Raw genomic sequence first — 13,463 nt, 5'->3', positions numbered from 1 at the left:
ATAGATGACATTTATATAGCACTTACTCTGTACCAGGCACTGTTCCAAGTGCTTTACATGTATTAGCACATTTCATCCTTATCCTAAATTTGAGGTTGTTAATGTGATTATATATCTTCATTTTACAGATTAAAGTCTGAGATTACACAACTATTAAGTAGTAGAGCCAGTGTTATACAGAAGCCAGAGTCTTTAGCCACCATGCTCAATTGCTTAGGTAAACAGTCATCCAAATTTCATAAGTGAATCTACCACTCATCTATATTAGAACTCACAATAATCACACATCTCGAATAGATTTTACTGCAGTGACTCTGTCTACCAGCATCAGTAGAACCTGTTTGTTTTCATCAAGCAGCAATAAACAGCAGCAGAAAAAAGGTACATATAAATTTTATATACAAGCTTCTATTTATATTACTTGTTACAAATAAACAAAGCTGTCACTTAAGGTAGAGAAAAGATAAATTCTAAGCTCTGGTCCTTTTGAATATGTGTGCATGTGCATGCATGTATGTATTAGATTTCTAGTGTTGACCCTCCCTATATTTCTTGCTCATGGTATACTGTAGCCTTTAATTCATTTATTTAGTATATTGTGATTACTTGTTGAATGTATAACATCTCCTCCAGTCTTTAAACTCTTTTGTTTTCCCACTTTGTTTCCAGCACCTAACATTATATATTCATGATACAGTCCTTCCTGTGTCAATAAATATTTGTTAACTGGTTTTTCTTCTTGAATCTAATAAGCTAATTGAGTAATGGTAACAATTAACTTCTAAACTACGTTAAACTACATGCAGACACTGTGTATGTAAATATCATGCTTCCTCCTAGACTTCTCATTCCTTTAGCTGGAACTAGGGTGCAGGAAGCATGGCTTCTAAAAGCTGAAATTGGAAATGTTGTATTTTTGAAACTAATAAGTTCAGTAATGCTTACTATTACTTTTATTTCTACCCATAATATTCTTACAACTGTCTGCCATATCTATGTGCTGCTACTAAAGAGCCTATAGTAATTTTTACTAGGATTAAAAAACATGTAGAAAGATCCTGTGTGGCTCAGCGGTTAAGCACCCCTGGGTTCAATCGATGGTACCAACAAAAAAAAACAAACAATAATTCAACTGACTTAAAAACTTTGAAGCAGGAAATTTATGAAAATTAGTTGTGTGCTTTGGTGAAAGGAGGAGAGGAAAAAATTTCCTTTACCATAGAAAAATAACACTACTCATGGCTTAAGTACCTTACTGTATTGTACAAGACTATATAGTACATTGCATTTTGGCCTTCAGATCCATCTTGTGACAACAGGCTTTGATATGGTTTATAATCCTTGAATAAAAATAATAATTAAATAAAGTTCCCAACACAAATGGATAAAGTATGACCTAAAAGAGGGAAAAAAATCGATATTTTAAGAATAAAGAAATATTGGGGGAGAAAGGAATGAAATAATTTGATCCCTGGAGAGAGTGCATCTCTCTCTCTCTCTCTCTCTCTCTCTCTCTCTCTCTCACACACACACACACACACACACACACAAACTTAAATTAAAACCTTTAAAATGCAGAATAAGAGGTATTTCCTAAAGTACATTTGTATTTTGATTACTTTTTTTCAGCTTAAGTATATTTGGAATGTGATTAATTTTCTCCAAAATAAATCAGGGCATACTACATGATTTGGGGGCTGCTACTATCAACAAGCAGAATAAGCAAAATGCTGTGTCACTCTAGTGTACTGACCATTTACAATACTCCCTAAGTAAACACATCCCACCCAGAAATTATAGTTATCTTGAGAAAGCTCTCCAGCTAAAATAACATGTACCTCACACTTGATAGCATATTAAGAAATCAGCCTTGGCTAAGAAGTTAAAAGAGCTGGTAAAAACAAAACAAAACAAAACTTAATTGGGGGTGAAGGGACATGGAAAAAATACATTCAGTGCTTAGGAATATTAACTATCCAGACAATGGGCAAACTATTGGATGTGGTTAAGCAGGAGAGAGGTAAGATCAGAATTTTGTTCTACAAGAATAATTGATGACTAGATGAGCAATAAATTGGAAAAAGAAAAGTCTAAGGCCTGAGATAAGATGTTCCTGCAAAGTCCAAGGCTTCCAGAGACATCCACAGGTAGAAGTGACCAGATGTGATGCCCAAATGAATAACTATTAATATTTGGCTACATGTATTTCCAGATGTTCTCTCTCTCTCTGTATGTGCATATGCTCACATGTATGTAACTAGATTAATCTGTGTATGGCTGGGCCCCTTATTCCAGCCTCCTTTCATCTTTAGGCCAGACTTAATGCATTAAATTCAAATCTACACCACTGATGATTTGACAGACTGCTTTGAAAAGAGATAAAAGAGAACATCTTGTCTAATTCTGCACTGTAAAATTTCCTCAAAATGCTTCAAACATTTCTCTTTTCCCACAAAGCCCCTCCCTTATGACCTCATTTAACCTTAATTACTTCCCTAAAGGTATTACCAAATATAGTCATGTTAGGGGTTAGGGCTTTATTCAACCCATTAATTTTAAGGGAGGACACAATTTGGTACCTAACATGTGCCGAATAGCAGCAGCCCAAGATGATTACACATCAGCAAAGCAGAGGATTTATTTTGAATAAAGGTCTCATTATAGCCTGTAATACTAAGACTATAAAAAAGAGGCATCTGTGGCACACACAAGCACAGAACTACACAACTTGTTTTTGAGATGGAGGGATGTCTCGCATTTTTATCCAGGTTGGCCTTGAACTTGCAGTCCTCCTGCCCAACTCCTGTGTAGCTAGGATTATAGACATGAGCCACATGTCCAGCTCTAAACAATTTCTTAATGAAGATTTTCCAAATATTTTCCTTGAGAAATTAAAAGCTCTTAATAGACACTTATGATAGCATTAGAATTGAAAACATTCATTTCCTCTTAAGAAATCATTCCTTGAGCCAGATGCGGTGGCTCACACTTGTAATCTCATCAGTTCAGGAGGCTGAGGCAGGAGGCTTGCAAGTTCAAAGCCAGCCTCAGCAATTTAGTGAGGCCTTAAGCAACTTAGAGAGACCCTGTCTCTAAATAAAAAATAAAAAGGACTTGGGATGTGGCTCAGTAGTTAAGTAATCTCTGTTAGAGAGAGAGAGAGAGAGAGAGAGAGAGAGAGAGAGAGAGACCTTTCTTGAAATTTCATGTTTTTTTCCTCAGTGATAAATATGAATCAGATTAAAACAATCCTCACTTTGTTTTTTATGTCAACTAAATTTTTTTCATTAAAATAAGCTGCTTCATTAAAACCAGTTTCCTTGGTTAAAAATTAATTTGGCTTAGGAGAAAAGTTCATTCAAGCTGAATTATAACAGATAATTAATTCAATAGTTTTTTGTTGTTGTTTTCTTTTGTTTTTGTGATGCTGGTGATTGAACCCAGGGCCTTATGCATGCAAGACAAGCACTCTATCAACTGAGCTATATCCCCAGCTCTATTTTTTATTTTTAAAAACTTGATAACTGGCCAATTTTTAAAATATCTAGAATGCCACTTTTATTATTATTAAGGAAAGGCAAATATTTTATTTACTAATTCATACCAAATGGCAGCAAATGTTCTGTTGTTGTTTTCATTGTCTAAAATTAGTTTATAATTTTACCCAAGAACAGAAGGTGTTGCCAAGTGAGAGGTCAATTTCTTTCTCCAGGAACACTTGACCATGCAGAGGTCTCCAGCCATGAGGTCATCCAATATGAGTCTATCATATTGCTCTTGAAAGTTTGAAAGCCCAGATTTGAACTTAGCAGTCAATATCAGGTTTTAGCACAGGACAAAGCTAACTGTGCAACAGTGTATACCTTTAAATGGAATGAACTTAAATTATATTCCAAGTGGAAATAAAAGTCTATAGGGCAGACCCATGATAGCTATATTTAGACTCCCTATCCCAGGCTTCCAGCAGGCTATGTAGTCAAGGTCATGAACACCCTGATTCAATGTATACATTCAAAGTTATAAACATTTGCTTGTGAGCATGTGCCCACTTATGTAACCTATTGGCAATGAGCCTTCTTTGGCCTGCATATAAAAAAGACCTGTGGAAAGTCTCAGCTGAATGGGGCTGAGTAGGGTCTATTGCCCCCTCCAAATAAAGAACCTTTACTATCCCAACTGTGCCTCACATCTTCTTTCAACTACCAGAGCCCCAAACCTTGCTTCCTAGACCTAGATTGAGCCCCCACCAGACAAAGGCCTAACATCAAAGTAGTTTAACTGGAATACCCAATAGTTTATAACTTAAATTAACATAATTTTAGAGTATTAAGCTACCAAAGGAAACTAATAACAAAATGTGTATGAAGGAGAGAATGAAAAAGAGCAGAAATAAAAGCATACATTTGCAAACTTTTTACAGTGTTGCAGTCTGGTCTAAATATTTTTATTTTAAATTTTAAAAATTAAGTCTACATTAAACAATAAACCACAAAACTACAACATGCATCTTTAGAACAAGTATTACATATTAAAGGCAAAATTTAAGCAAACAAGGTTAGCTAAGTAAATATATAGAAAGGCCAAATTGCTAACTCATAACTAGCTTATTTGTTTTCAATTAATGGCTAAATAGTTTTATTTAGCATAGAAAACTGGGTTTCTACATTGCACTCTAGGATCATCCACTGTAGCTACTAATCCAAGAGAAGCTGATCTTCAAATATTTAAGGCTGTGAAATAAATAAATTATATATACTTAGATCTAGATTCTAGTTTCTGACTCCAAAATGCTTCTTATGTCCCTTTTCTTACTTTTCAGGACTAATATTTCCATTAATTTCATTGAATATTTATAAATTAATGTGAAAACTCAGTGAGCACTTGTTAGTTGACTTGTGTTGTCTTGTTATCCAATCTAGAAAAAGAATTTTGAGTAAGCTTCAGTAGAACTGAGACCTGTGTGGACTTGGTTTATGGCTCAGTGGTAAAGCACTTGCCTAACATTTGATTCTCAGCATCACATATAAATAAATGAATAAAAGAAGATCCATCAATATTTTATATATATATATATATCGAATATAAAGAACTGAGACATGCGTATGCAAAGAAATTACTTCACTTACAGAGAATCAGCTTAACCAAGCCTTGATTCTGACATATGAGCAAGCTTATGGAAGTCAAAAATTCTTAAAAACTGACAGTATAATGTGGAGGAAATATCTTATACAAAATATTGATTGGCCTATAAGGGGGAAATACATTGCTATAATGGATTCTACCCTGTGTTAGCCAGCTTTTTGACCTTGTGACCAAAATACCTGACAAGAACAAGTTAGAAGAGAAATGGTTTATTTTGGTTTACAGTTTCAGAGATTCAGTCCAAGGTCAGAAGACACAAAGGCAGAACAACATGCCAGAGGTAAGTTGCTGGAATAATAGCAGATAGGAAGCAGAAGGGGAGAGAAGGTCACACCCCTGTGACCTACTTCCTCCAGCCACGTCCCACCTGCTTATAGTTTTACCAGCTCCCATTAAGTCCATTCAAATTATTAATCCATCAACTGGATTAATTCACTGATAAGGGCAGAATGTTCATGATCCAATCATTGCCTGAAAAGTTACACTTCTGAACCTTTTTATAGTGGGGACCATGCTTTCAACACATGAACTTTTGGAGGGACAGTCCAGATTCAAACCATAACATACCCTTAGCCTCCTGTACTCATATCAAATTCCCAACATCCCATTGTTCTTTCTTCTGGTAACTTACAATGAAGTAGGGAGTTGATTGAAAGAGAAAACAATTTTGAAAAAAAAACTCACAAGATTGAGTAATAAGTGTTTAAAACATGGAACTTTTTCCAATTGTAAAAGGATATGTACAGGCACAGTGGCACACGCCTATAAAGAGTCATGGTTTCTTTTAAGAGGAAATAACATTTAGAGTCTATGGTCTGAGCTCTTAGGGATGCTGAATGCTACTGGGGTGGGCACCCATGTTTAAAGCCTTTTTGGTGAAAAAAACAAATATTTTTTTCATAGATGGACACAATACCTTTATTTTATTTATTTATATGTGGTGCTGAGGATCAAACCCAGTGCCTCACACATGCTAGGCAAGGCCTTTACCATTGAGCTACAACTCCATCCTCAAACTTAAAAAATATTTTTTTTAAAAGAGCAAGTATAACACATGCAAGAACCTTTCAACTGATGTGTTTGTACCAGTCTCCACTACTCCCTCCAATTAATCCTCCACATCCCTGTCAGAATCATCCTTACAAAACACAGATCTAATCTTCTGACTTCTCTGCTTAAAAGTGTCTGATAGACTCCCATTCCCTACTCCAAAATAAAGCCAAATCTTCTTAGCATGACATACATTCATGGCTTCTCCAAACTTGCCTCTGCACCTCCTCCATTCCAGCTTCTTTAGCACTCAGCCTTCCTTCCCACCCAGCTCAGCAATACCCCGCTGCTCCTGCAATTGTGTACTTGCTCACCCACTCCACTCTGCCTAAATGCTTTTTTTTCTATTCTTAGAATTTATATTTAGCCTTCAATAAATAGCTAGAATATTGATTTCCTCTAATATAACCCCCAGTCTCCCTCCCCCAGAAGAAACTAATTCGTTTCTATTGTGTCCTCCACAGTACTCTAAAATATCTTTTTGTAGACTAATGAATCTGTATTAGGATGATTTGTTTACATGAGAGTGTACCTTCAGCTACACTGGCTCCCAGAATAAAAACATTTACCAGTGGTGGTACTGCAGTTTTATGTATTAGACTGATGCAACACTAAGTGTGGAATTGCATGGTGTGAGGGTTATTTCCTTTTAATTTATCACATTATATTAAGGAGGAAGTTCTAGTTGGGAGCCAGTATGTCTTCAACATCTCTCTATTGGGTAATTAATTTTCCTTTTATAAAAGAGAGCTGACCTCAAGCTTGGAAACTTTGTAGATAAACATTTTTTTTCATGATACTTTCTAATGACTACCTTTTGCCTATGAAATATTTAAAATTAATGTTGGTGACAGTTTGCTTTTAAAATAAAAGTGAGCTAATTTTAAGTAAACATTATGGTAAAGAGGTACAACATTATGGTGAAAATCTCAGAGAATGTATAAAAATTACTTATGTCTGGGAAACCCTGGACTAGGTCCTTGAGAATTAGAGAGCATAACTTCTGTTTTCATTTTAGCTCCTAGAACTATGTTTAATAGGAGATTAACACTGAACATTTGACAAAATAAGAAGAAACACCCACCTCCAACATTTCAAAAACCTAATTTCATTTTAGGGAATATACAGGTATAGTGACAAGTCTTCTCCAAGCTGACTTTCTGAAAGAGATTAGCTTGTTCCTTTCTATTTACATTATTATCATAAAAATGACTTTTTACACATTTCCTCTAGCCACAGCATAGGAGATCAAATTCATAAAAGCATACAACTGTAAATATTCCAACAGGATTGAGTGGAATGTTTTATAAATTGGTGCGGGGCGGAGGAGACTTCTATCATTCCATATAAATCCATACATCACTTTTCAACTTCAATGTCATGGAACATGTTAAGAAATGGTATAGGAGGTCTTGGGGAATGAAAAGGGGACAAAAAGGAAGGAAGGGAGAGAGAAAGAGACCAAGGGAGGAAGGAAAGGGTGGCCCAGGGCAACTCTCGCTAGAGGAAAGCTAGCACCACCTGTTGGGGAGTGAGTTCACTGCATAAGATGACATCCACTGTGGTGATTTTATGGATCCTGATCTTTGTTTCTTCAATGTACTTTCCATCACACAAATTTCAAGACACTCATACATATCCAAGCATAATTTAACTTTCAAATCGAGTCTGGAGAGATGGTGCACTTCTGTAATCTCAGCAGCTCAGAAGGCTGAGGTGGTAGGATCACAAATTCAAAGCTAGCTTTAGCAATTCAGCAAGGCCATAAGCAACTTAGTGCCAAAGATGTGGCTCAGTGGTTAAGCACTCCTGGGTTCAGTCTCTGGTACCAAAAACAACAACAAAAACCCCCAAAACATTTCAATTAGTTCCATTTCCCCATAATGACACTCAAAACCAAAACTAGTTAATTAACCTAATTAAAATATACTGGCATTTCATGATTTGACTCCTTGATTTCAGACCTACCAATTAGCCCATTTTGATCCAGTTAAGAAATGAAAGAAAGGTAGTTGTATTATACAACCACACACACATTTAGATTGCTTTAGAATAGCAAATATGACCTGGAAATATAGCTCTGTGGTTGGACATGTGCCTAGCATGTGCAAGGCCCTGAGTTCAATCCTGATACTGAAAAATAAATAGAATAACAAATACATGTTGCTCAATGTTATAAAGCAGGCTTGGCAAGTCTTGGTTAGCCATGGTAATTAGAAATAGGAATAGCCTTGGATTTTGAACTTTACTAAGAACCCCCAAACAATACATTTCTACTCTCAAACTCTTCTCTCCAGAATCTACTGATGAAATTGAGACGGTTGTATTTGTCCTGAACATTTACAATAGTTGTTCGTAAGTGACAGAAAGAGTATAAGAGACAGTCAGTGGATTCAAGCCACCATGTGGGGGGTGTTAGAATGTGGGCAATGAGGTAGAGAATAAGAGGAAAGGTCTTAAGTACTCGGATTCTAAATGACAATAATTTTGCTATCAGCAATTTTCCCAGAGACAGGTCTCAAGATTAAGCAATTAAACATTCAAAATAACTTCATATGTACCTTTATTTTAAATATAGTAGACTACTTTTTTTTTTTTTTTTTGTACCAGGGATTGAACCCAGGGGAGCTTAACCACTGAGCCACAACCTGGCCCTTTTTATATTTTATTTAGAGACAGGTTCTTGCTAAGTTGCTGAGGCTGGTTTTGAACTTTTGATCCTCCTGCCTCAGCTTCCCAAGCCACTGGGATTACAGGTGTGCGCTACTGTGCCCAGCATAGACTACTATTTTAATTTTTTATTTGTTCTACTTAGTTGTGCAAGACAGCAGAATGCATTTCAATTCATCTTACACAAATGGAGTGCAACATTTCAATTCTCTGGTTGTACACGGTGTAGAGATGCACCATTAGTGCAATCATACATGTACTAGGTTAATGATGTCCATCTCATCCCACAAGCTTCCTATCCTCATAATGCCTCACCACTCTCCTTTGCCCAATCCAGAGTTCCTCCATTCTTCCCATGGCATGCCCCGCCCATTATAGATCAGCATCCACTAATCAGAGAAAGCATTCAGCCTTTAGTTGTTTGAGATTGGCTTATTTGCTTAGCATTATATTCTCCAACTTCATCCATTTACCAGTAAATGCCATGATCTCTTAATGCCGAGTAATATTCCATTGTGTATATATACACAGTTTCTTTATCCATTCATCTCTTGAAGGGCATCTAGGTTGCTTCCACAGTTTAACTATTGTGAGGTGAGCTGATATAAACATTGATGTGGCTACGTCACTATAGTATACAGATTTTAAGTCCTCTTTGGGTATAGACCAAGGAGTGGGATAGCTGGGTCAAACAATGGTTCCATTTTCAGTTTTCTGAGGAATCTCCACACTGCTTTCCAAAGTGGCTGCACCAATTTGCAGTCCCATCAGCAATGTATGAGTGTACCTTTCCCCCCACATCCTCATCAACATTTATTATTGCTTGTATTCTTGACAACTGCCATTCTAACTGAAGTGAGATGAAATCACAGAGTAGTTTTTATTTGTGTTTCTCTGATTGCTAAAGATGTTGAACACTTTTTCATATATTTGTTGATCTCTTGTATATCTCTTATGAGAAGTTAGACTACTATTTTAAAGACAAGTTTTAACAAGTAGAAAAAAAGATTCTGAATTTCATTTTCAACACTTTATACAACTGTGGTTTCAATGAAAATAATGAAATTTATTTACTTTTGAATAGTGAAATAAAGTAATGACAGTATTTAAATGGAAAAGAACACCAATTTTCCTAAAATATATTTGAATATAATCTTTGGGAAAAATTTAAGAAGCATGAAATAGGCTGTAATTTTTAAAGTGTATTAAATAGAAAAGGATAACAGTAACTGCAAAGAACAATATATTGAATTCTGTTGTAAAAAAGAAACTACATCTGGGGTTGGCTCAGTTGGTAGAGCATTTGCCTTGCATGTGTGAGGCACTGGGTTCGATCCTCAGCATATAAAAACAAATAAATAAAGTGAAGGTATTGTGTCTGTCTACAACTAAAAAAAAAAAGATTAAAAAAAAAAAGAAAATATAAAACTACATGGTGGTGCGCCGGTTATCCCAGTGATTTGGGAAGCTGAGGCAGGAGGATTGCAAGTTAGAAGCCAGCCTTGGTGATTGAACCCAAAGGCTCTTACCACTAAGCTACATTCCCAGCTGTTTTATTTAATTAATTTGTTGAAACAGGGTCTTCCTAAATTGCCAATGCTGGCCTCAAACCTGTGATCCTGACTCAGCCTCCCGAGTCACTGGGATTACAAGTATGCCTGATCAGCCTTGGCAACTTACTGAGGCCCTTAACAACTTAGTGAGACCCTGTTTCAAAACAAAAAATAAAAAGGACTGGAGATATAGATCAGTGATAAAGTGCTCAGTGGGTTCAATGTCCAGGATCAAAAAGAAAAAGAAAGAGCTACAATTATTAAATAATTCTCAGATTTTCTAGTAGTACATTCCTTGGGAATCCTTTGGGAATTTAGAAAGACTATAGAGTACCATTTGGTGTCTTAAAGTAATGATTCAATAAAGTAACACTGCTAAATAGGATTTAAAGTTCTAGGACATAGGCTAAATGTGAATGTTTTTGAGGTTCGATGCATTGAAACCAGGGACATTTAACCACTGAGCCACATCTGTAGCTGCTCCCACTAACTTTTTTTTTTTTTTTTTGCCTCAAATCATATCTGAATATAGGAAGAGCAGACATTTTAATGTAATATAAATAATTATGGTTCCACAACTTTTAAATCAGTTACAACTATCTTTACATTTCAAGTTTCTAATGGAACTTCCTTTCACAGTCTGACTCTTTCCTCAGATACTTCATCTATAGGGACAGAGATCCTATCAGAGATGCCATCTACACTGCCTTTTTTGGGGGGATGTGTGTGGTTATACCAGCAATTGAACCTAGAGGTGCTTAACCACTGGACCACATCCCCAGCCCTTTTTATTTTTTGAGACAGAGTCTCTCTAAGTTACTTAGGGCCTTGCTTAATTGCCAAGAATGGCTTTGAATTTGTGATCCACCTGCCTCAGCCTACCAAACTGTGGGGATTTAGGCTTAAGAAACCAGGCCTGGCCACCCAGTCTTTTCACATTTTCCTAGATTTTTTTTTCTTTTTAACTGTAAAGCACTTTGTGGTTGTTTTGTTTTGTTTTTTTCTAATTATAAAAGCACTTTAGCAATAATCTGAAAGTTTCAAAAGGTAAGCAAAAGAAAGTAAAAATCAAACTATGATGCTTTCACATGAAAATTCTATTTACACATAACATACAGATAAACAGGCTTTTAACTAATTAGGTTCATAATTTACATAGAGGCTAGCAAATTATTTTTCCTCTACTTAACAATATATAGCCTAACTGGCCAATCAGCAAATTAAGTTTCATTTATGTGCAAAGTCAATGCATTGGGCTAAATAGAGACCTTCAAAAAAAGAATGTCCAAATTATAATCCCTAGTCTGGAAAAAGGGTCTTTGAAGGCATAATTAAGTTATAGATGAGATCATTCTGGATTAACTCTATGACGAGCATCCTCATATAAGTAAAAAGAGAGAAAACAGAGGTAAAGGTGGTATGAAGACAAAGATAGAGACTAGAGCTATGCAGCTATTGTCAAGGAATGTCTTGGACTACCAGAGACTGAAAGAAGAAGAAAGGATTCTCTTCTAGTGCCTTCTGGGGGAATATGGCTCTGTGGACACCTTGATTTTAGACTTTTAACCTCCAGAACTGTAAGAAAAAAGAATTTCTGTTGTTTTAAGCCACCAAATTTCTGGCATTTTGTTATTACAGCTCCAGCAAACTATTAACAGTCAGCACTCCAAAGTTTCCTATGAAACTTTGTTCTCCAGCCTTACTTTCTCATTTTTAGCTCTATGCCTTTCCTTTCATTCCCTATATTGCCTCAGGGCCTTTGCACATGGTGTTCCAATGCACCAACTGATCTTCTCCATTCAATTCTCTCTTCAGGGAAAAGTTAAGTGATTTTCTAGCCGTGCTCATCACCATAAGGTTCCCTCTCAGTAGCATATAGTTCTTTTCAATAGTCCTTATTGTAGTTGGTATCTTTACCAGTATATCAGATTCTATCGTCTTCATGGCGGGCCGAATAGCTCAGTGATAGAATGCTAACAAAAGTAAGCCTCTGGGTTCAGTTCTCCACACAGCAAAATTAATTGATTTAAAAACAAAAAAATTTCTCTACCAGATTGTAAGCTTCATGAAAAGGAACCCTGCCTCTCCTCCCCACCATTATATTCCTAGTCTAGCCTTGTGCCAGCTGTGGCATAACAATCCTTTTTGAATAAATAATCACTTTCCAGAAGCATCACAGACCTTGGGAGCTTCTATCCTACAACAGGGTAATAATTGTGAATTACCTGGTGGCCATCCCACAATAGAAGCAAACAAAAAGGCAAGAGGAAAACTAGAAGGAGATGGACTACAACATTTTGAAGAATGGGGAGAGTATCATTTAAATCTGTTTAACTGTTACTGCATCAACTGCTTTTTTTTCTACAGTGTATGCGTTTGTTCCACGTCCCCCTCTCTACAATGTAATCTCTGAGACTTCCACTGCTAGGTTATTGCTCTATCCCACACCTACAATAGTTCCTGCTGCATAACAGGCTCTCAAACATCTGAATAAATGTTCTCAAAGCTGAATATAACGCCCTAAGAGAATAATGGATCAAAACGCTAAGCGGGGATGGAGGAACTACCTCCCTCCCTCCCGCTGAAGATACCTCGAAAACCTGAGGGCCGAGAGGCCTAACAATTGCTCAGGTTTGGGCCTGAGAATATTGCAACGAAGGCCCCAGCGGCGGCGACGCTGACTCTCACCTCCACTACCGCCTTCCTCTCTCGGGATCCTCTCCAAGCCCGGGCTCGCCACCTCGGCCCCCAGACCCTCTCCCTCCTGGCACAGCCCCGTCGTCCCCTCCCCAGTCTTCTGGGACTCCGCGGGCCTCGGGCCGTCCCGGCTCCCCTCGGCCCTGGGGACCCCCGCCCCCTACCCGGGATCCCCGGCCCGCGGCCCCCGCCCCACGCTGTCCGTGTGGACAGGCTCGCGCCGCACAGCGCCCCCTCCGCGCCGGCCTCTGCGGCTGCGCGCTGGCGGGGCCGAGGCCGAGGGGAGGGGGTCGCGCCGGGGGCCGTCGGAGCTGCTGTGGCAGCGGCGGCAGCGAGAGAACGAGCGGGCCC

This window comes from Spermophilus citellus, assembly GCF_964194105.1.
Source record: "Spermophilus citellus genome assembly, chromosome: 5".
Taxonomy (NCBI): Eukaryota; Metazoa; Chordata; class Mammalia; order Rodentia; family Sciuridae; genus Spermophilus; species Spermophilus citellus.
This window is presented reverse-complemented; position numbering follows the sequence as displayed.